The sequence below is a fragment of the Chiloscyllium punctatum genome, chromosome 15 (genome assembly GCF_047496795.1).
Source record: "Chiloscyllium punctatum isolate Juve2018m chromosome 15, sChiPun1.3, whole genome shotgun sequence".
Taxonomy (NCBI): domain Eukaryota; kingdom Metazoa; phylum Chordata; class Chondrichthyes; order Orectolobiformes; family Hemiscylliidae; genus Chiloscyllium; species Chiloscyllium punctatum.
This window is the reverse complement of record NC_092753.1, coordinates 103,646,704-103,671,595: the sequence shown is the minus strand read 5'-3', so window position 1 is coordinate 103,671,595 and position 24,892 is coordinate 103,646,704. Positions and strand designations below refer to the sequence as shown.

At 46.3% G+C, this 24,892-nt stretch overlaps 1 protein-coding gene across 4 annotated transcripts in view; it reads right to left on the bottom strand.

Annotated features, from left to right (window-relative positions):
* The window catches only part of LOC140486549 (1-acyl-sn-glycerol-3-phosphate acyltransferase gamma-like), a 73,228-nt gene extending 58,788 nt beyond the window's left edge, over positions 1-14,440 (bottom strand). Inside the window, exon 1 of one of the 4 annotated variants that reach the window (XM_072585849.1) lies at positions 14,220-14,440. The gene's annotated coding sequence lies outside the window, so the exon portion shown is untranslated. Of the gene's footprint in view, positions 1-2,049; positions 2,190-14,219 lie in introns of those variants that run through there. The other 3 variants (XM_072585854.1, XM_072585853.1, XM_072585850.1) reach the window with 3 other exon arrangements.
* Between the last annotated feature and the right edge of the window lie 10,452 nt (positions 14,441-24,892).

Genomic DNA, 24,892 nt, shown 5'->3' with positions numbered 1-24,892 from the left:
TATGGTTCCAGCATGACTCAGATGGACCCTGTCCCATCAGAACAGTTCCCTCCTTCCACTGTATAGTGCCAATGTCCCATGAATTCAAAACTGTTTCTCCCACACCAATCTTTCAGCCACATGTTTGACCTGATTAACTTGTGCTAATTTGCCCAGGACTCAGGTAGTAATCTACAGATGATTACTTTTGTAGTTTTGCTTTTTAATTTAACCCCAAGGGAGAATCTCGAGCAGAATCTCCTTCTTCTTTCTACATATACATGGACCACAACAACTGGATCTCTACCCTCCCACTCCAAGTCCCTCTGCAGCCCAGATGAGGTATCCTGAACCTAGACACCAGGCAGACAACACAGCCATTGGGACTCTTGATCCTAACCAGAGAACAGTGTCTATTTCCCTGACTATACTACTCCCGCTGATTATAACCACATTTCTCTTTTCTCACCCTTTCAAACGGCTCCCTGTAGCACAGTGCTATGGTCAGTTTGCTCAGTCTCCCTACAGTACCCTCATTCACACAGGGACCAAGAATCTCAAACCTGTTAGACAAGCTCAAGAGCAGAAGCTCCTTCTGCACCACATCCTGGATACCTCGACCTACCTCGCACATGGTCACATCCTCCTGTCCCCGGCCACTGTAGGTAATTAATCGAAGGAGCGTGTCTGTTTTTTGAAACACAGCGTCCAAGTAATTCTCACCCTCTCTGATGTGTCACAGTGTTTGAGATTTGGACTCCAGCTCATCAACTGAGCCGAGCTCTTCAAGCAACGAACATTTGTTACAGATGTTACAACCACCAGCTCCCACATCTTGCAGTTACAACACAGCGCCTGGCACAAGCACCTTTACCTAACTCTTATTTTGATTTTCAAAAAAATTTTGCATGGGTATTTTAGTTTGCAACCTTGATGTATTTCCCCTATTTATCTTCAATTTGAAAATAACCAACAATATATCATCAACTTAGTAGCTATCACCAAACAATGAACTTAAGGTTTATCTGTGATATCTTTTTTTCCTTCTAGTTGCAGATCGTGGGCTTCAATTATCCTGTACAAAACACCTTACTTTCGAATTTCCACCAACTTAATACTCATTCGGGCCGTGTGTCACTCTGGATGGAATCATTCTTTCCTGACTGTGCAAAGCTTACTGTACCCCAGTGTTATACAGTGACAGACCTGTCCCCACCAGTACTGCACCCCAGTGGTATACAGGGACAGACCTGTCCCCACCAGTACTGTACCCCAGTATTATACAGTGACAGACCTGTCCCCACCAGTACTGTACCCCAGTGTTATACAGTGACAGACCTGTCCCCACCAGTACTGCACCCCAGTGGTATACAGGGACAGACCTGTTCCCACCAGTACTGTACCCCAGTATTATACAGTGACAGACCTGTCCCCACCAGTACTGTACCCCAGTGTTATACAGGGACAGACCGGTCCCCACCAGTACTGTACCCCAGTGTTATACAGAGACAGACCTATCCCCACCAGTACTGTACCCCAGTGTTATACAGGGACAGACCTGTCCCCACCAGTACTGTACCCCAGTGTTATACAGAGACAGACCTGTCCCCACCAGTACTGTACCCCAGTGTTATACAGTGATAGATCTGTCCCCACCAGTACTGTACCCTAGTGTTATACAGAGACAGCCCTGTCCCCACCAGTACTGTACCCCAGTGTTATACAGTGACAGACCCATCCCCACCACTACTGTACCCCAGTGTTATACAGAGACAGACCTGGCCCCACCAGTATTGTACCCCAGTGTTATACAGTGACAGACCCATCCCCACCACTACTGTACCCCAGTGTTATACAGTGACAGACCTGTCCCCATCAGTATTGTACCCCAGTGTTATACAGTGACAGACCTGTCCCCACCAGTACTGTACCCCAGTGTTACACAGTGACAGACCTGCCCCCCACCAGTACTGTACCCCAGTGTTATACAGTGACAGACATGTCCCCATCAGTATTGTACCCCATGTTACACAGTGACAGACCTGTCCCCAGTAGTATACTGGTGCTTACCAGTAGGTGTAGTATGCCAAGGCAAAGAATAGAAGAGTGAGGCAAAGCCCCAAGAACAGCAAGTAGGCAGCTTGTGTCGCCGTCATCGTCAAGAGTACGGCCGTTGCCAAACAGAGCAGCAGCCGAGTCTGCGAGCCAACTGTGTAAATCCAAAGCAGATTATGACCCAATAGTCTGGGTAAATCCGACAGCACAGCAACAGCTTCGAGAAACCACTTCCTCAGCAAGTCAGGGATCAGAGGTATTGGGAGACCTCCTCCTTCACTGGAACACTACTCTCACTATTCCAAAATTAATACCAAGATTAATCCTCACAAATACCTCACTGCCTGAGAGAAAGGAAAGATTCAGGAATTCTTTCTCCACAAAGAAAGTCATGTGGGAATGTGTGCACACTGCTTGCTTCATAATCCCTTAACCAGCTTAAATTTTACCATGTCCAAATGCCTTGGATCAGTCTCAGTGTATTTACATCAACCCATTGTTGGAACAGCAATCCTCACAGCCCATCCCTGCACACCCAGTCTGCACCAGTTTTCCCCTCTATCCCAGATGCAATCACAAAATAAATCAGTGGTGTGTTGCAAGGATCGCTGCTGAGTGCACTACTTTTTGTCATTTATATAAATGATCTGGATGTGAAAAAGAGGTGTAATGGTTAGTTAGTTTGCAATTACACTAAAATAGGTGGTAAAGGAGGTTATCTCAGAGTACAATGGGACCTTGATCAGATGGGCTGCAGAGTGGTAGATGGAGTTTAATTTAGATAAATGCGAGGTGCTGCATTTTGGAAAGGCAAATCAGAGCAGGACTTATACACTTAATGGGAAGGCCTGAGGGAGCGTTGCTGAACAAAGAGACCTTGGAGTGCAGGTTCATCGTTCCTCGAAAGTCGCAGGTAGATAGGATGGTGAAGACGGCTTTTGGTATGCTTTCCTTTATTGGTCAGAGTATTGAGTATAGGAGTTGGGAGGTCATGTTGCAGTTGTACGGGACATTGGTTAGGCCACTGTTGGAATATTGTGTGCAGTTCCAGTCTCCACGTTATTGGAAGGATGTTGTGAAACTTGAAAGGGTTTAGAAAAGATTTACAAGGGTGGAGCTGGGCAATTTTCCCTGAAGCGCCTGAGGCTGAGGGTTGACCTTATAAACGTTTACAAAATCATGAGGGGCATGGATAGGGTGCATAGCAAAGGTCTTTACCCCAGGGTGGGAGACTCCAAAACTAGAGGAGACAGGTTTAGGTTGGGAGGAGAAAGGTTTAAAAGGGACTTGAAGGACAACTTTTTCGTGCAGAGGGTGGTGCGTGCATGGAATGAGTTGCAAGGGGAAGTGGTGAAGAATGGTACAATTGCAGCATTTGAAAGGCATCTGGATGTGTATATGAATAGGAAGGGTTGAGAGAGATGTGTGTCAAATGCTGACAGTCAGATTAATTTAAGATATCTGGTCAGTTTGAATGAGTTTGTCCAAAGGGTCTGTTCCATCATGCACAGCTTAGATATTAGATTAATTCTCTAGTGTGGAAACTAGTGCGGAAACAAGTCCACACCAACCCTCCAAAGAGAAACCCATGCAGATCCATTCCCCTCTCACTAACGCACTTAGGGCAATTTAGTATGGCGAATTCATCCGACCTGTAGATCTTTGGACTGTGGGGGAAACCGGACCACCCAGAGGATACCCAAGCAGACATGAAGCGAATGTGCAAACTCCACACAGACAGTCACCCGAGGCTAGAATCGAACCCAGGTCCCTTGTGCTGTGAAGCAGCAGTGCTAACCACCGTGCCACTCCATGACTATGATAAATACACAACAAATAGTGACTGTGTGACGGCCTCACCTAATTAGTCGATGCAAATGAGAAAAGGATGTTGCCGAAACAAAGAAACACCTCACAAGAAAATACTAATAGGACCCCTTAAAGAAAAATTATTTTGACCCCTACCTCCCACACCATATCCCCTCAACACTGCCACACTGGCTTCTCCAAACTCCTTGCCAAATTCCTCTCTCCTGACTACTTGCTGGAACGCGGAGGGTAATGGTGGTAGCACTGACTGAGGTCAGCAAAATAACATATGCTGCTCTGTTAGGCTCAGTACCATTTCCACTCAGTGTCATCCTGAATCAGGGTCCCTCATTGTCACACAGAATGACTCTTCTAAAATCATAGCAGTTTTGGTCTTTGCAAACCATAATGCCATCTCCAAACTTCTGTTGCTGTCCAAAGTCCTTGACCGTCTCAGAGCACAGAACATACAATAGTACAGCACAGTACAGGCCCTTCGGTCCTTGATGTTATGCTGACCTGTTATCCTACTCTAAGATCAACTAACTGACATACCCTTTATGTTACCATGCGTCAATCCAAGAGTCACTAAAATGTCCCGAATGTATCTGGCTCTAGATTAGATTAGATTAGATTAGATTAGATTACTTACAGTGTGGAAACAGGCCCTTCGGCCCAACAAGTCCACACCGCCCCGCCGAAGCGTAACCCACCCATACCCCTACATCTACATCTACCCCTTACCTAACACTATGGGCAATTTAGCATGGCCAATTCACCTGACCTGCACATTTTTTGGACCGTGGGAGGAAACCGGAGCACCCGGAGGAAACCCACGCAGACACGGGGAGAACGTGCAAACTCCACACAGTCAGTCGCCTGAGGCGGGAATTGAACCCGGATCTCCGGCGCTGTGAGGCAGCAGTGCTAACCACTGTGCCACCGTGCCGCCCACTGCTACTACTGCTGCCGGCAGTGCATTCCACACACCTACCACTCTCTGTGCAAATAAACTATAAAGAAAGAACAAAGAAAATTTACAGCCCAGGAACAGCCCCTTCAGCCCTCCAAGCTTGAGCTGATCCAAATGTACTGTCTAAACCTGTCGCCCAATCCCTAACCATCTGTATCCCTCTGCCCCCCACCTACTCATGCATCTGTTCAGACGCATCTTAAATGAATCTACCGTGCCTGCCTCTACCACCTCTGCTGGCAGCGTGTTCCAAACGCCCACCACCCTCTGTGTGAAGTACTTACCGCGTGTATCCCCCTTAAACTTTCCACCTCTCACCTTGAACGCATGACCTCTGGTTATTGAATCCTTCACCCTGGGAAAAAGCTTGTCTCTATCCACCCTGTCTATACCCTTCATGATTTTGTAAACCTCAATCAGGTCCCCCTTCAATCTCCTTTTTTCTAATGAAAATAAACCGAACCTACTCAATCTCTCTTCATAGCTAGCACCTTCCATACCAGGCAACATCCTCGTAAACCTTCTCTGCACCCTATCCAAAGCGTCCACATCCTTTTGGTAATGTGGCGATCAGAACTGTACACAGTATTCTAAATGTGGCCGAACCAATGTCTTGTACAATGTTAACATGACCTGCCAGCTCTTATACTCAATACCCCGTCCAATGAAGGCAAGCATACTATATGCCTTCTTGACCACTCTACCCATCTATGCAGCAACCTTCAGGGTACAATGGACCTGCACTCCCAGATTTCTCTGCCCATCAACTTTTCCCAAGGCTCTTCCGTTCATTGTATAATTTGCTCTAGAATTAGACTTGCTTAAATGCATCACCTCACATTTGTCTGGATTGAAAACCATCAGCCACTTCTCCTCCCAACTCTCCAGTCTATCTATATCCTCCTGTATTCTCTGACAATCCCTTACGCTTTCTGCTAGTCCACCAATCTTTGTGTCATCTCTGACATCTTCTTGAAACCTTCCTCTAATCACCTTAAAATGATAGCCACGTCTTCCCTGGGAAAAAGTCTCTGGCTATCCATTCTATCTATGTCTCTCAACATCTGGTACACCTCTATCAAGTTACCTCTCATCCTTCTTCACTTCAATGAGAAAAGCCTCAGCCTTTCTCCATTTCACATGCCCTCCAGTCCAGGCAGCATCCTGGCAAATCTCCTTTGCACCCTCTCTGAAGCTTCCTATAATGAGGCAACCAGAACCGAAAGTGTGATCTAACCAGGGCTCTATAAAGCTGCAGCGTAACCTTGAAGCTCTTAAACTCTATCCCTCTGCTAATGGAACCCAACAAACTGTATGCCTTAACAACTCCATCAACTTGGGTGGCAACTTTGAGGGATCAATGGACATGGACCCCCAAGGTCCCTCTGTTCCTCTACACTGCCAAGAACCCTATAATTTGTATTCAAATTTGACATTCCAAAATGAATCACTTCACACTTTTCCAGGTTGAACTCCATCTTCCACTTATCAGCCCAGTTCTGCATCTTGTCAATGTCCTGTTGCAACCTACAACACTATCCACAACTCCACCAACCTTCGTGTGATCGGCAAACTTACTAGCCCACCCTTCCACCTCCTCATCCAAGTCATTTATAAAACTCAGAAACAGCAGAGATCCCAGAACAGATCCCTGCATACCACCACTGGTCACCAAGCTCCAGGCTGAATACTCTCCATCTACTAACACACTCTGTCTTCTATGGGCCAGCCAATTCTGTATCCAGACAGGCACATTTCCCTGTATCCCATGCCTTGTTGTTTCTTAAATCAATTCCCATTTTTCCTAGAACTTCCTGTTTGAGTTTCTCCAATCAGGACTCCATCTTGCCTCAGTTCTGAAATAGCTCTTAGTGAAGTCAGAATCCTGAGCAGTACTGACATGCAAAGGGATCAGGGTGGCAGTGTAAGTCGATAAGTTAGGAAAAAGGGCCCATATCATGCTTGCCTTCATTGGAGTATAAAGATAAACAAGTTATGCTGCAACTTTATAGAACTTTAGTTGGGCCAAACTTGGAATGTTGTGCAGTTATGGTGAACACATTACCAGAAGGATGTGGATCCTTTGGAGGGGGTATCGTAAAAGGTATACCAGGATGTTGCCTGGTAGGAGTAATTTTAGCTGAGGGGGGTGTTTAAAAAAGATGTGCGAGGCAGGTATTTCACACAAAGGGTGGCGAGTGCCTGGAACACATTGCCAGAGGAGGTGGTGGAAACAGATACAATAGCAGCATTCAAGAAACACTTGGATGAATACATGAATAGGAAGGGAACAGAGGGATTACAGATCCTGTTAGTGAAGACAGTTTTAATATGAAATGGCAAAAATTTGTCAGCACAGGCTTGGAGGGCCGAAGGGCCTGCTCCTATGCTGTACTGTTCTTTATGAAGTCATCAATGATATCCTGCGAGTGTGACAGGGCAAATGATCACTCCACATCTTTCTCAAAATATCTTTAGACTTTGACACAGCGACCACACCATCCTCCCCCAACATACCTTCACCATCAGCCAACTGGCTGGGGCTGCTCCCATCCAGTCCCACTCATAGCTCAGATAATCACTTGCAATGGACAACAACGTGAAAGGCTGCAGACAATAAGAAGTTCTCACCATCAGTCTCTCGCTACAAGGGTTCAAGAACTCGGTGGTGGGCAAGTTGTGGGAAGGAATCCTGAGGGACAGGATGAACATGTATTTGGAAAGGCAAGGACTGATTAGGGATAGTCAACATGGCTTTGTGCGTGGGAAATCATGTCTCACAAACTTGATTGAGTTTTTTGAGGAAGTAACAAAGAGGATTGATGAGGGCAGTGTGGTGGACGTGATCTATATGGACTTCAGTAAGGTGTTTGACAAGGTTCCCCATGGGAGACTGATTAGCAAGATTAAATCTCATGGAAATACAGGGAGAACTAGCCATTTGGATACAGAACTGGCTCAAAGGTAGAAGACAGAGGGGGGTGGTGGTGGAAGGTTGTTTTTCAGACTGGAGGCCTGTGACCAGTGGAGTGCCACAAGGATCGGTGCTGGGCCCTCTATTTTTTGTCATTTACATAAATGATTTGGATACGAGCATAAGAGGTACGGTTAATAAGTTTGCAGATGACACCAAAATTGGAGGTGTAGTGGACAGCGAAGAGGGTTACCTCAGATTATAACAGGATCTGGACCAGATGGGCCAATGGGCTGAGAAGTGGCAGATGGAGTTTAATTCAGATAAATGTGAGGTGCTGCATTTTGGGAAAGCAAATCTTAGCAGGACTTATACACTTAATGGTAAGATCCTAGGGAGTGTTGCTGAACAAAGAGACCTTGGATTACAGGTTCATAGCTCCTTGAAAGTGGAGTCGCAGGTAGATAGGATAGTGAAGGCGGCATTTGGTATGCTTTCTTTTATTGGTCAGAGTATTGAGTACAGGAGTTGGGAAGTCATGTTGTGGCTGTACAGGACACTGTTGTTATATTGCGTGCAATTCTGGTCTCCTTCCTATCAGAAGGATGTTGTGAAACTTGAAAGGGTTCAGAAAAGATTTACAAGGATGTTGCCAGGGTTGGAGGATCTGAGCTACAGGGAGAGGCTGAACAGGCTGGGGCTGGTTTTCCTGGAGCGTTGGAGGCTGAGGGGTGACCTTATAGAGATTTACAAAATTATGAGGGGCATGGATAGGATAAATAGACAAAGTCTTTTCCCTGGGGTGGGGGAGTACAGAACGAGAGGGCATAGGTTTAGGGTGAGAGGGGAAATATATAAAAGAGACCTAAGGGGCAACTTTTTCATGCAGAGGGTGGTATGGGTATGCAATGAGCTGGCAGAGGAAGTGGTGGAGGCTGGAACAATTGCAATATTTAAGAGGCATTTGGATGGGAATATCAATAGGAAGGGTTTGGAGGGATATGGGCGGGGTGCTGACAGGTGGCAGGTGGGACTAGATTGGGTTGGGATATCTGGTCGGCATGGACGGGTTGGACTGAAGGGTCTGTTTTCATGCTGTACATCTCTATGACTCTATGTGTACCCCTCTCCCCCCCACCCCCACCGCCCCAAGAGGCCAGCTAATCCTGGACACAGAACAGGAACAGCACTGAAGATGCTGATGGGGTGGTGCCAGGAAGGTCCCTGAGTCAGGCCTTTGGCTCCATCTGCTTCCTTTTTCATTGCTCTTCCACAGGAGAGTTTATCAAGTCTGACATCAACTGGACAGAGGTTTGTTGGAGCAGCTCCCATCAGGAGTTGGAACAGTTTGCAGCAAGTTCCTCCCAAGTATCGATACCAAGTTGTTCCCTTTCGATGAAACCTTTGCAAAACCCTTGAAAGGATATTTCTGTCCTCAAGATTATACTCCCTCCTTACATTGTGAAGGGATGATTAAGGAGCTGATTATTTGTACTATAGATGCTATGTCCAGACCAGCAGAGCAGACTTCACCGTGGTCATAAGCTTAAACAGTGTGTTGGGGAAGACGATTGTCTAGGCAGGCATGAAAGGGTTCTTGTGGTGCAGTGGCATGGCCCAAGTTGAAGGGCTTTTGCCCGAGATGTTTTTTACTGCTCCTCGGATGCTGCCTGAACTGCTGTGCTTTTCCAGCACCACTCTAATCTAAACTCTGGTTTTCAGCATCTGTAGTCATTGTTTTTACCAAGTTCAAGTCCCACCTGCCCCAGAGCTATGTAATAATATCTCTGAACAGGTTGATCAGAAGTATATCTCAACAAAATAATAAAAGCAATTGCATTTTAAAGTTCATGGACTTTAAGGGCAGGACTTTTAAAAAATTCACACATAGGATGAGGATGTCACTGACTAGGCCAGCATTTATTGCCTCAAGCTAATTGCCCAGAGGATAGTTACAAGTCAACCAGATTGCTATGGGTCTGGAGTCACATGTAGCTCAGACCAGGTAAGGATGGTAAGAAGTAGTGAAACAGATGGGTTCTTACCCCCTAACAATTCACAATTGTTTTGTGGTTTCATTAAACTCTTAATTCCAGACTTTTACTGAATTCAAATTCTATCATGTACCTTGGCGGGATTCAAACCAGAGTCCCCAGAACATGTCCTGAATCTGGGGATTAACAGTCCAATGATATTATCACTTGAATTGCAGGTGTTGCATTTTAAACCTAAAGTCAGCTGTTTAGTTATGAACTTGTATTCTACGACAGTAAACTTTTTAGAACTTGAGTTCCCAGTGAATAGTTGATACCTTAAATTGCTTTTTCTCACTTGACATTGGCAAAAGGATGAGAGATTCACATTTGGTTATCAATTGTTTTCCACTCTCAACCTATATATTCCTAAGTTTAGTGCCTGAAGAAGGGCTTATGCCCGAAACGTCGATTCTCCTGTTTCTTGGATGCTGTCTGACCTGCTGCGCTTTTCCAGCAACACATTTTCAGCTCTGCCTTTTTTCTTTCCCAAGCTGAATACTCCACAGGCAACATTTCATCTTCCAAAATGTGACTGATATAACGAGCTTAATGTGTGACTCAAACACTGCTGCAGGACAAATGGGTCGCAGTTTGTGTGGCACTTGCACTGGAGAAAGTCAGATCTATGCCAGTCAGAGGGTCTGCACTCAAACAATGATGAGTGTTCAATCAACAGTATACAAGAACAATCTCGTGTTCTCATAAGTTGCAAAACTAGGGAAGTAGGGAGGACATTAAATTAAGTAGTGCGAACAAGTGATCAAATTTAGCAAGACATGGTAAATCGAAGAGTAGAAACAAGGCTAAAGAAAATAATATTCATTATTTATTATAAATTATAAATAGATTTGTACACTCTAAGTGCAGATCAACAGAAAAGGTTAGAGGTTACATAAAGAATGCATGGATAAAACAGAAGGTTCGGTAGCTGAATGCACATGGCATTCAAAACAAACAGGTGAACTGAGAGTGCAAATAAAGTTGTACAATCTAGCAGCCATCGGAGACATAACTGCAGGATAACATGGATTGGAACAGTACAGGACATTTAGAAAGATCAGGAATCTTGAAAAAGGTGGAGGGCTAGCTCTGTTAGTTAATAATCATATTAGCAGAATTGAGAGGAATGACCCAAACCGTTAGATGGAATTGAGAAATGATAAAGGCAAAAAGTCACTTGTGGGAGAGGTGTATGTGTAACAGTAACTACAAAGTGGGATCCAGCAAACAGGGAAAAAAAAATAGGAACCTATCAGAAAGGCATGACAATAACCCTGAGAGATTTTAATCTTCCTCGAGACATCAGATGAGTAAAGGTTGCATTTGATGAGGAGGTCATAGAATGTTCTTTGGGATCATTTTTTTAGAACAGCACGTTCTGAAGTGCATGCTATACTCAACCTAGTACTATATAAGAAGGTCAGATTGATTTGTGTTTCATAGTAAAGACACCCCTCGGAAGTACAATCATAAGTGAAATTTACCTTTAGTTTAAGGGAGTGCGGAATGAGTCCGAGACGTTTTCAAAAAAATAAAAGCAACAACTATAACATGCAAGCACAGCTGTCATATGATGATTAGAAATCCATTTTGAGGGCAGTTTCTTCTGTTTGTGTGCAGGAACACAAAACCATATCACACAAACCCACTTTACATTTTGCTCAAGATAGCACAAAGAACTTTGTTCTCATATTTTATATATCTGAGTCTAACGCTGAGCAGTTATTAAAGAGGCATCTCCAATACCTCTTGTCCTTCAATTAAAAATAATTAAATGGCTGATATACTCAAGTTTGAATAAAAAACTCCAGTCTTATGTCAGTTTAAAAGTTCAATCTGTTTCTTTAGACCTCCAATCTCATTTTTAAGTTATTGAAAATTTATTCAGAGATTTTGGAGGAGATATGGGATCCCCGGTGGTCAAGCTGAATCTTCACTCATGACCAAATAACCCTATCTAACTTCTTATCACCTCTCCACACCCAGAATGAGCCTTCCTCTCGTCAGCATACTGACATACATCAGTCAAGAAGGAGAACTCAGTGACACCCAATAATCTCCCTCCATTTTTAGCTCTGTTACATTGCAGCACAATGTTTCAAGCTACTTTTTACTGTATTATAAATGAGACTGATTACGAGAGTGAAGTGCTCATGTTACACACACACACTCCTCCTCAGGTTCCCAGTGCTGATCATTTTGGCTTCAGAAACATCTTTGGTGCTGAAGAGAAGCTCCCACACACTCTACATTATTCATTCCGATACACTGTGATATGATGGTTGCAGTCAGATACCGTTGTGATGATAATGCATTTTCACTTCCAGCAGCTCTCAAAGTTTGAAGGCAAGAATAAAGTTGTGACTGCTCACTCTGTACCCTGGCACAGACAGAGGGCTCCAGGCAGCCCAACCAACATTCCCTGATGCGGTCAAGACTCCCAAATCAACTCTGGAGGTCTTCACAACCTCCCTATGCCACATGCCAAGGGAGCACAACTCTCACTGCCTGTGACAATAAACAGCTCAAGGGACTGAATGGTCTACTCCTGCTCTTAACACAGCTTACATTTTGACTGCTCTCATTTTATAAACGCACCACAATTCATAGTGCCCAATAATCTGCACAAAACATTTTCGCGAATCTTGACGCTTGATCTGGTATGTCAGCCAAAGTTTCCAAAACTCAATCACACCTGCAACGACACCCAAACTCCAGCACCATAGCCACCTGCTTTGTAAGGTTGCACAGCCACAAGCAGTCTGTGGGAGAAAGAGCTTAAAAATGCGTTGCTGGAAAAACTGCAGATGCTGGAGACCAGATATGAGCGTGTGGTGCTGAAAAGTCAGCAGCCGAGGAGCAGGAGAATTCCTGATGAAAGGCTTGTGCCCGCAATGTCGATTGTCCTGGTCCTTGGATGCCGCCTGATCTGCTGTGTCTTTCCAACACCACACTCTCGATACAAACAGTCTGTGACCGCAGACAATTAAAAAAAAATCTAGTAAAGAACTTACAGCACAAACAGCGCAGTCGGTTCAATTGTTCTGTGCTGGTCTTTACACATAACACATGAACTTTCCCCGATGCTACTTCATCGCACTATCAGAATAACCACACATACTTTTGCACGGTCAAAAGGTGAGGACTGACAGAGCGCTTTGCTGTCAGAGGGTCAGTACTGAGGGAGTGCTGCACTGTCAGAGGGTCAGTACTCAGGGAGCGCTGCACTGTCAGAGGGTCAGTACTGAGGGAGTGCCGCGCTGTCAGAGGGTCAGTGCCGCGCTGTCAGAGGGTCAGTACTGAGGGAGTGCCGCGCTGTCAGAGGGTCAGTACTGAGGGAGTGCCACACTGGCAGAGGGTCAGTACTGAGGGAGTGCCGCACTGTCAGAGGGTCAGTACTGAGGGAGTGCTGCACTGTCAGAGGGTCAGTACTGAGGGAGTGCCCCACTGTCAGAGGGTCAGTACTGAGGGAGTGCCGCACTGTCGGAGGGTCAGTACTGAGGGAGTGCCGCACTGTCAGAGGGTCAGTACTGAGGGAGTGCCGCACTGTCAGAGGGTCAGTACTGAGGGAGTGCCGCACTGTCAGAGGGTCAGTACTGAGGGAGTGCCCCACTGTCAGAGGGTCAGTACTGAGGGAGTGCCCCACTGTCAGAGGGTCAGTACTGAGGGAGTGCCCCACTGTCAGAGGGTCAGTACTGAGGGAGTGCCCCACTGTCAGAGGGTCAGTACTGAGGGAGTGCCCCACTGTCAGAGGGTCAGTACTGAGGGAGTGCCCCACTGTCAGAGGGTCAGTACTGAGGGAGTGCCCCACTGTCAGAGGGTCAGTACTGAGGGAGTGCCCCACTGTCAGAGGGTCAGTACTGAGGGAGTGCCCCACTGTCAGAGGGTCAGTACTGAGGGAGTGCCCCACTGTCAGAGGGTCAGTACTGAGGGAGTGCCGCACTGTCGGAGGGTCAGTACTGAGGGAGTGCCCCACTGTCGGAGGGTCAGTACTGAGGGAGTGCCCCACTGTCAGAGGGTCAGTACTGAGGGAGTGCCCCACTGTCAGAGGGTCAGTACTGAGGGAGTGCCCCACTGTCAGAGGGTCAGTACTGAGGGAGTGCCGCACTGTCGGAGGGTCAGTACTGAGGGAGTGCCCCACTGTCGGAGGGTCAGTACTGAGGGAGTGCCGCACTGTCAGAGGGTCAGTACTGAGGGAGTGTTGTGGATGATACAACATGTGAACAGACCCTTCGGCCAATCGTGTCTGTACTGACTGTGATACCATTCTAAATTAAACGCTATCTAGCTTATTATGTGATCTTGCTATGCACAGATTGTCTACCAGGTCTCTTACATTACAACAGTGACCTAACCAAGTCACCCTTGGGATGTGACAGGCGCTAGAGTAATGCACTTCCCAAACGCATGACTTGGTAGCGACCATGCATTTGTGTGGCGCCGTTCCCCTCACCTCACCGGGAGGCTCGGCTGGGCCTCAGGCTCTGTCCTGGCTCCGTCTCTGCTGTAGGCCGGAGGCTCTGTCTGTGTGTGTGGGGTGAGCTGGGATGGCGGGTCGGTGACGCCCGGGGCTTGGAGCCGAGAGCCGGGGTCAGGACTGCGTTAAACCCGGAGCCTGTATCACCACACACCGGGTCCCGGCTCCACACCGCCTTCCGGTCCGCCGCCTCAAACACCCGGCCGGAACACCCAGCAGCAATGTTCAGTTCCGGGCTCAGGCGGGGCCGCCCTGTTCCCATGGCAACGTTAACCCTCCATCAGCTTGGGGCTTTCACCAGACTCTGAAATGCTGCAGGGGCAATAAGAATCCCAGCTCAGTACAACACTGGGCAAGAACTGGGGCATGTCTGAGGGGTAGGGGTAGGGATAGGGGTCAATGAGGGTCAATGGGGACAGTCAGGGGTCACCTTCATGAAACAAAACAAAGGAGAGTCTGGTTGTGGGTCCAGGAGATCACCCTGTGAGTGTTTGTGGGGGTGGGGGTGTATTTTAAAGTGACCTCCCTGACTCCCTCACACTGCTTCATGAGGAGAGGTCAGGAAGGCCCAGCCTGTGCCCTCTGGGGTTTAGAGCAGTCAGAGGTGGCTTCATTGACACATCGAAGATCCTGAGGGGATTTGACCGGGTGGATGTGGGAAGGATGTTTTGTGGGAGAATCTCGAACTAGGGGTCATAGTTTAAAACAAAATTCACACCCATTTAAAACAGAAATGAGCAAACATTTTATTCTCTCAATAGGGTTGTGAATCTTTGGAATTCCCTTCCTCACAAAGGTAGTGGATGCAGAATCTTTCAAAGTATTTTTAAGGCCGAGGGAGATTCCATGATTCCCAAGGGGTTGAAAGATTATTGGGGCTCTGCAGGATTGTGGAGTCAAAGGTAAAATCTGATCAGCCATGATCTTTTTGAATCGGGGAAGCGGGCAGGAAGGGCTGAGTGGTCCCTACTCTTTCTCCATGTTCATGTATTCAAGTCACTCAATGTCACTCAGCAGGTTTCCAGGACCAGGCTCACATTGACTATCAAGGTAGGGTAGACACACGCATTTCCTGGGGACATGGGACAGTCAAAAATAAAAGTCTCTTAAAAAACGGATCATCGTCATACAGTGTGGAAACAGACCCTCTGGTCTAACTTGTCCATGCCAACCAGGTTTCCCAAACTAGACCAGTCCTATTTTCCTACATTTGGCCCATATCCCTCTAAATTTTTCCCTTTCATGTATCTATCCAAATTTTTTTTTAAATGCTGTAATTGTACTTGCCTCTACCACTTCCTCTGGCAGTTCATTCCATACACACACTACTCTGTGCGTGAAAATGTTGCCCCTCAGGTCCACTTTAAATCTTTTTCTTCTCATCTTAAACCTATGTCTTTTAGTTTTGAACTTCCCTTTCCTGGGAGAAGACTTTGGCTATTCACCTTATCTATAGTTCTCATGTGGTCATTTGGTCAGCCTGGGGGGAATGGTTGGGCTTTGATGATGGTGGATTTGGTGGGCAACAGAGAAAGCTCATGGACCAGCTGGAGTTGGGGGGATTGGCAGGGAAGAAGATTAATGTCAGGTTCTGAGGGTACATGGTCCATTGAGGAAACCACAATTAATCAGCTGAGAGTAGCCAGCTAAGCACAGACCCCATTAAATAATTGGCCATAGGAGGGAGTCAGTATTGAGGAATGCTGGTGAGATACTCTAGCTGATTGTAGTCCTGATGCTAGTGTTGTTGTGGTTCTGTTCACCGAGCTGGGAATTTGTGTTGCAGACGTTTCGTCCCCTGTCTAGGTGACATCCTCAGTGCTTGGGAGCCTCCTGTGAAGCGCTTCTGTGATCTTTCCTCCGCCATTTGTAGTGGTTTGAATCTGCTGCTTCTGGTTGTCAGTTCCAGCTGTCCGCTGCAGTGGCCGGTATATTGGGTCCAGGTCAATGTGCTTATTGATTGAATCAGTGGATGAGTGCCATGCCTCCAGGAATTCACTGGCTGTTCTCTGTTTGGCTTGTCCTATAATAGTAGTGTTGTCCCAGTCGAATTCATGTTGCTTGTCATCTGCGTGTGTGGCTACTAAGGATAGCTGGTCATGTCGTTTCGTGGCTAGTTGGTGTTCATGGATGCGGATCGTTAGCTGTCTTCCTGTTTGTCCTATGTAGTGTTTTGTGCAGTCCTTGCATGGGATTTTGTACACTACATTGGTTTTGCTCATGTTGGGTATCAGGTCCTTCGTTCTGGTGAGTTGTTGTCTGAGCGTGGCTGTTGGTTTGTGTGCTGTTATGAGTCCTCGTGGTCGCAGTAGTCTGGCTGTCAGTTCGGAAATGCTCCTGATGTATGGTAGTGTGGCTAGTCCTTTGGGTTGCGGCATGTCCTCGTTCTGTTGTCTTTCCCTTAGGCATCTGTTGATGAAATTGCGCGGGTATCCGTTTTTGGCAAATACATTGTAGAGGTGTTCTTCTTCCTCTTTTTGCAGTTCTGGTGTGCTGCAGTGTGTTGTGGCCCTTTTGAACAGTGTCTTGATGCAACTTCTTTTGTGTGTGTTGGGGTGGTTGCTTTCATAGTTTAGGACTTGGTCTGTGTGTGTGGCTTTCCTGTTTATCTTTGTGGTGAATTCTCCGTTCGGTGTTCTCTGTACCATCACGTCTAGGAATGGGAGTTGGTTGTCCTTTTCTTCCTCTCCAGTGAATCGGATTCCTGTGAGTGTGGCGTTGATGATCCGGTGTGTGTTCTCCATGAACACCAACTAGCCACGAAACGACACGACCAGCTATCCTTAGTCGCCACACATGCAGATAACAAGCAACATGAATTCGACTGGTACAACACTACTGTTATAAGACAAGCCAAACAGAGAACAGCCATGGAATTCTTAGAGGCATGGCACTCATCCACAGATTCAATCAATAAGCACATCAACCTGGACCCAATATACCGACCATTGCAGTGGACAGCTGGAACTGACAACCGGAAGCGGCAGATTCAAACCACTACAAATGGCGGAGGAAAGATCACAGAAGCGCTTCACAGGAGGCTCCCAAGCACTGAGGATGTCACCTAGACAGGGGACAAAACGTCTGCAACACAAATTCCCAGCTCGGCGAACAGAACCACGACAACGAGCACCCGAGCTACAAATCTTCTCACAAACTCTGATGCTCGTGTTCCTGAATAGAGTTGGAATCCAGTGTAATGGTCTATCATTTATGTGGCTGTAACACTTCAGTATCTGAGGAGTTGCAAATGGTGTTGAACATTGTGCAAACATTGGTAAACATCCCCACTTCTGACCTTATGATGGAGGGATGGTCATTGATTAGGCAGCTGAAGATTGTTGGGCCTAGGACTCTATCCTAAGGAACTCCTGCAGAGATATCCTGGAACTGAGAAAACTTTGTGCCGGGTATGACCCCAGCCAGTGTAGAGTTTGCCCCAATTCCAGTTGATTACAGTTTTGCTCGGACTCCTTTTTGCCATGTTTAGTCACTTGACGTTTTTCAGGTGAGCATTAGATGATTATTTGGATGGAAATAGTGTCCAAGAGTATGGGGATAAACAGGAGAAAATGATGCTCATTTGAAGAGGTGGGACAGGCGCAATGGGCTGAAAGGGCTCCTTCTATACTGTAACAATTCTGTGATGTTATGGACAATCCCTCTCACCTCCCCTTTGGAATTCAGTTCTTGATTGTAGTTGAGATGAAAGTCTTGAAATAAGGTGAAGTAAGCAGATTACTGCTCCTTTAATCTTAAATGGACTCTATCACAGAATTTTATTTAATCTACATTTTATTTAAATTCTAATCTGAAACCAATTTTTAGCCTGACTATGAATGAGTTATAGTCATGTGGGAGGAGTAATTGCAAGTTAGTTTTCTGCACTGTCTTTTTGTGAATTGATCAGTTTAGTGGGACATGGTCATTGAGGGTGGTATGGACTATTCAGGTCTCAAGACGGTCAGCAGCAAACTGCATACAGTATTCTCAGCTTTATTAGGGGGACCTAGCGTAGAGAGCAAGGTGGGGTGGTGTTGAATTTGTACAGGACACATGTTAGACCTCAGCTGAAGTATTGTGTACAGTTGTGGGTGCCACATTATCGGAAAAATGTGAATGCACTGGACAGAGTGCAAAAGTATTGACAAGAATGGTTCCAGGAAGGGGAAACTTCAGTGATGGGGATAGATTGAAGAAAATGGGGCTATGAGAGAAAGGCTCAGAGATGATACGGAGAAGTTCCCAACTCATAAAAGGAGCAAGTACAAGGGGACACTTGATGTTTATTTGGATAAAAATCATGTGCAACAGTATGGGGATAAAGCAGGGCACAAGTTCTTGTCTCAAGATTGTTTCCAAGAAAGTGACAGGATAAGATTCACATTGTTGGTGATGTTTATTTCAAAATGATCTACAGCAAGCAGTGATGACATGGAAACAGACAGTCAAACTGAATCAACCGTTCTACCTCTGTATTCACAGCACAGTAAAATTAAAACCTTCAGAGACCTCCAATAGTTACTCCAATGGTTCCTATCTAGAGTTTTGAATAACCAGTCCCAGACTTTGTGAATAATTAATTCCAGACACTGGTTTTGCATTTCAAACAAAAGACTTAACTATTTATATGCAATAACATTAGCAGACAAAAAAGTAAGCTGCAAGATAAACTGGTGAATGTCTGTGCTTTAAATCTTAAACATTCACTTTTAGACTGCATTCACACAAAAGACAGACAATCAAACAAACACAGTTAAGGGATTAAAAAAAAGAATAAAACTAGCCAGATTACTTCAAATGTTTTCTTGATGCATTGTTTCACAGGCATAGATGCGGACTCCTCGGTTACTTCTCTGGAAATTGTGATCAAGCTCATCTTTTGGATTCCCTCATGTCGAAGTATTACTACCTTCTAGCTCAGCTTTCTTCTATGTGAGCTTCCGGAAGCTGGTGAGGCTGAGTGGGCAGGAAGTTTTCAAATCTTCATGCTGTATTGCCAACAACCAGTGTCATCTCCCCTGAAGAAAATAGCTCAAACAAACTTCAGCTCTGGCTGTGCCCTCAGCGACCAACTGTCACTTCCCGAGGTCTCAATTACTATTCAAACCTGTCCTCTGTTTGAACAAAGGCTCTCTTTCAGAATTGCCACAACCAATTCCTATGTACTTTCCTCATTAATACCCAACTTCAACTTCCTATTTAAACATAATGCTCCTCCCGGGGTTTCTGTGTCTGTAAGAACTCTTTGAATCAAAAACCTGCCAACGATTAACCCCCATGCCTGACCTCACAAACTAACAAAAGCTTATTTTATCTATTATGTTCTTTTTACCACAAGCTTTTTCACAAAGTCCACAAGTCATTTTCAGCTCCAAACTAAGACCAATAAAAGAATAAAAATAAAACTAACGTAAAATCAGCGAGTGTTCTAACATGCTCCACCCTCAAAAACATGACAGACTACTATTTATAAAAAAGGAATTTCATGACAAGGTTGGTAACATTTAAACCGACAAGTAACACACACAACTCACAGCCATTCTTTCTGCCTCCAAGCAGATTCTTATTCATGCTATTTGACTTACCTGGTTACTTTCTTAAATTTACAACAGTTTACATTTGGGATAGGGCATGAGCAATTACATTATTTTCTTGGAAATATGTACAATTTTTATATTAAACAGCTGCAGATCTAAATTCAATCTAAACAACCTTGGAGCCTCAGCTTTAAATTTATCAAGAACCTTGGGATTATGGTCTGTAAAAATGACAGTTTCAAAGTGTCCATTTTGAAAATAAACCTCCTAATACAAACCTGAAGAGCTGTTAACAAAACTATTGCTTCCTTTTCCATCTTTGAAATGTGGCTGGGGCATTCTTAAATCCAAATGGTATAACTCAACATTAGGCGTGACAAATGCTGTGGTTTTCGCCAATATCCTTTTAACAAATGGATGTGAATGATACACTACAAACCCTTATCTGGGAATAGGGTATGAATCCACCTTTGTGATTGCAATAACTTTCCTATAGTCTTACGTAGCCCAATTGAACTGTGTCTTTAAGAAAGCAATGTTACTGGAGATCTGCAACTACTCTGACTTGATTCAATCAATGGATTCTCTGACACATATTCAATTTCCTTTGTGACTTTGGCTTCTTTCCCTGGGTTTAACTGATACGGGTTTTGTTTTATCAGGTTTGAATTACCGACAGTTAATGTGGTACATCTTTGTAAATTACTTTGTACTTCCTGAGCAATCTCACTATATCTCTCTGTTATCTTTCTCTAGGTCAGTGTCTGAATTCTCTAATATGTCAAATTTGTTAATCTAATAGTAGGAAGTTTTCTTTGGGCATTGTCCACTTCTCTTTGGCTACCATCCTTTTTTCTTCATGTCCTCCTCGAGTACACCTGCCACTTGACACGTCAATGTTCTCATCATCTCTGTGATAGCACTGGTTTAACACGCTCACATGACACAATCAATTATTTTTCCTATGATCAGGAGTATCAATTAAATTTCTCGCCTGACTAACCCTTTTACTTACTTTGCAGAGTCCACTGAACTTTGATTTTGATGGTTGTAAAAGCAACATTACCGAAACTTCATCTCCTGCTTTAAACTCTCTGGTTTTCCCATGTTTATCTGCCCATACTTTCATCCTGTTCTTAAATGTTCCTGAGCAAGACTACCTGTTAATTGTTTTATAACAATTAACACATATTCTAACATTGAAGATTTGTTTTTATGGCTTAGCAATTTATAGACATAGAAATATCGAAAATAGAAGCAGGAGTAGGCCAACTCCAGCTCTTCGAAAACCTCATTAGGGAACTGGAGCTGGATGAACTTCAGATCATTCGGGAGGCGGAGGGGGTTATAGAGAGGAGTTATAGGAGATAGTTCAACCTCAGGTACAAGAAGAATGTAGGTGGGTTACGGTCAGGGGACGGAAAGGAAACAAGCAGACAGTGCAGGGATTCCTGTCACTGTTCTCCTCAATAACAAGTATACCGTTTTGGATACTGTTGTGGGGGGCCTTACCAAGGGAAAGCAATGGAGCACAGGTCTCTGGCACAGAGTCTGTCCCTATTGCTCAGAAGAGGGGAGATGAGCAGAGCATTAATCATTGGGGACTCCATAGTTAGGGGGACAGACAGGAGGTTCTGTGGGGACGAGAGACACTCACGGTTGGTGTGTTGCCTCCCAGGTGCCAGGGTTTGTGATGTCTCGAATCGTGTTTTTGGGATCCTTGAGGGAGAGGGGGAGCAGTCCCAAGTCGTGGTCCACATAGGAACCAATGACATAGGTAGGAAGAAAGGTAAGGATCTAAGGCAGAAATTCAGGAGCTAGGGTGGAAGCTTATAGCTGGAACAAACAGAGTTGTTATCTTTGGTTTGTTGCCCGTGCCACGTGCTAGCAAGGCGAGGAATAGGGAGAGAGAGGAGCTCAACACATGCCTATAGGGGTGGTGCAGGAGGGAGGGTTTTGGATACCTGGATAATTGGGGCTGATTCTGGGGAAGGTGGGACCTCTATAAACAGGATGGTCTTCACCTGAACCAGAGGGGTACCAATATCCTTGAGAGGAAAGTTGCTTATGTTCTTGGGAGGGTTTAAACTAATTCAGCAGAAGGATGGGAACCTAAATTTTAGTTTCAGTATACAGCTACTAGTGAGGTCAGAAATTAGGTATCAAGGTCGCAAGAGTTCACTGGCAAGCAGGAAGGTGGTTTGAAATGTGTCTACTTCAACACCAGGAGCATCCGGAATAAGGTGGGTGAACTTGCAGCATGGGTTGGTACCTGGGATTTCGATGTTGTGGCCATTTCGGAGACATGGATAGAACAGGGACAGAAATGGTTGTTGTAGGTTCCAGGAGCCCACTTCCAGCTCTACACCCACACCAGATCCCAGCTCCCAGCCCTGCCGAGTTTTCACCATCCCTCCAGACCTCTCCCTCAATGACGACGAACGATCAGTCCTCAGCAAAGGACTCACCTTCATCCCCCTCCGTCCACGCATCAATGAATTTAATACACGCCGTGACGTCGAACAATTCTTCTGTCGCCTCCGCCTCCGGGCTTACTTTCACAATCTGGACTCCCGCCCACCTTCCGAGGACCCCTTCGCCCACCTCCAACACACTGCATCCACCTGGACACCCCGCGCTGGCCTATTACCTGCCCTCGACCTCTTCATTTCCAACTGCCGCTGGGACATTAACCGCCTCAACCTGTCTACCCCCCTCCCCCAGTCCAACCTCTCACCCTCACAACGCGCAGCCCTCCAATCCCTCTGCTCCAATCCCAACCTCACCATTAAGCCAGCGGATAAAGGGGGCGCAGTGGTAGTCTGGCGCACTGACCTCTACACCGCTGAAGCCAAACGCCAACTCGAGGACATGTCTTCCTACTGCTCCCTCGACCATGATCCCACCCCCATCACCAAACCATCATCTCCCAGACCATACAGAACCTCATCACCTCAGGAGATCTCCCACCCACAGCTTCCAACCTCATAGTCCGGGAACCCCGCACTGCCTGGTTCTGCCTCCTTCCCAAGATCCACAAGCCTGACCACCCTGGCCAACCCATTGTCACAGCATGCTCCTGCCCCACTGAACTCATCTCTACCTACCTTGACACTGTCTTATCCCCCCTAGTCCAGGAACTCCCCACATACGTTTGAGACACCACCCAGGCCCTCCACCTCCTCCAAGACTTCCGTTTCCCTGGCCCCTAATGCCTCATCTTCACCATGGATATCCAATCCCTCTACACCTCCATCCGCCATGACCAGGGCCTCCAAGCCCTCCGTTTTTTCCTCTCCAGACATCCCCAACAGTACCCTTCCACCGACACACTCATTCGTTTGGCCGAACTGGTCCTCACCCTTAACAATTTCTCCTTCGAATCCTCCCACTTCCTCCAGACCAAAGGGGTAGCCATGGGCACCCGTATGGGCCCCAGCTATGCCTGTCCCTTTGTCGGCTATGTGGAACAGTCCATCTTCCATAATTACACCGACACCACTCCCCACCTCTTCCTCCGCTACATTGATGACTGCATTGGCGCAACCTCGTGCTCCCACGAGGAGGTTGAGCAATTCATCAACTTCACCAACACATGCCACCCTGACCTTAAATTTACCTGGACCATCTCTGACACCTCCCTCCCATCCTACCTCTTGCAAAAAATGCCATCCCGCATTCCCAATTCCTCCACCACAGCCGTATCTGCTCCCAGGAGGACCAGTTCCGCCACAGAACACACCAGATGCCTTCCTTCTTTAGAGACTGCAATTTCCCTTCCCATGTGGTTATAGATGCCCTCCAACGCATCTCGTCTACATCCTGCACCTCCGCCCTCAGACCCCACCCCTCCAACCGTAACAAGGACAGAACACCCCTGGTGCTCACCTTCCACCCTACCAACCTTCGCATAAACCAAATCATCCGCCGACATTTCCGCCACCTCCAAACAGACCCCACCACCAGGGATATATTTCCCTCCCCACCCCTTTCCACCTTCCGCAAAGACTGTTCCCTCTGTGACTACCTGGTCAGGTCCACGCCCCCAAACAACCCACCCTCCCATCCTGGCACCTTCCCCTGCCACCGCAGTAACTGTAAAACCTGTGCCCACACCTCCTCCCTCACCTCTATCCAAGGCCCTAAAGGAGCCTTCCACATCCATCAAAGTTTTACCTGCACATCCACTAATATAATTTATTGTATCCCTTGCTCCCGATGCGGTCTCCTCTACATTGGGGAGACTGGGCGCCTCCTAGCAGAGCGCTTTAGGGAACATCTCCGGGACACCCGCACCAATCAACCACACCGCCCCGTGGCCCAACATTTCAACTCCCCCATCCACTCTGCCGAGGACATGGAGGTCCTGGGCCTCCTTCACTGCCGCTCCCTCACCACCAGACGCCTGGAGGAAGAACATCTCATCTTCCGCCTCGGAACACTTCAACCCCAGGGCATCAATGTGAACTTCAACAGTTTCCCCATTTCCCCTTCCCCCATCTCACCCTAGTTCCAAACTTCCAGCTCAGCACTGCCCCCATGACTTGTCTGAACTTGTCCTACCTGCCTATCTCCTTTTCCACCTATCCACTCCACCCTCTCCTCCCTGACCTATCACCTTCAGTCCCCTCCCCCACTCACCTATTGTACTCTATGCCACTTTCTCCCCACCCCCACCCTCCTCTAGCTTATCTCTCCATGCTTCAGGCTCTCTGCCTTTATTCCTGATGAAGGGCTTATGCCCGAAATGTCGATTCATAGTATGTAGACAGGCCAACAAGGGGCGAAGCCACATTAGATTTGGTACTGGCTAATGAGCCCGGCCAGGGGTTAGACTTGGAGGTAGGTGAGCACTTTGGTAATAGTGACCACAATTCAGTTATGTTTACTTTCGTGATGGAAAGGGATAGGTATATAGCGCAGGGCAAGAGTTATTGCAGGGGGAAAGGCAATTATGATGCGATTAGGCAAGATTTTGGATGTGTAAGGAAACGGCAGGGGATGGGCACAATAAAAATATAGAGCTTATTCAAGGGACAGTTACTGCGGATCCTTGATAAGTATATATCAGTCAGGTAGGGAGGATGTTGTCAAGCGCGGGATCCATGG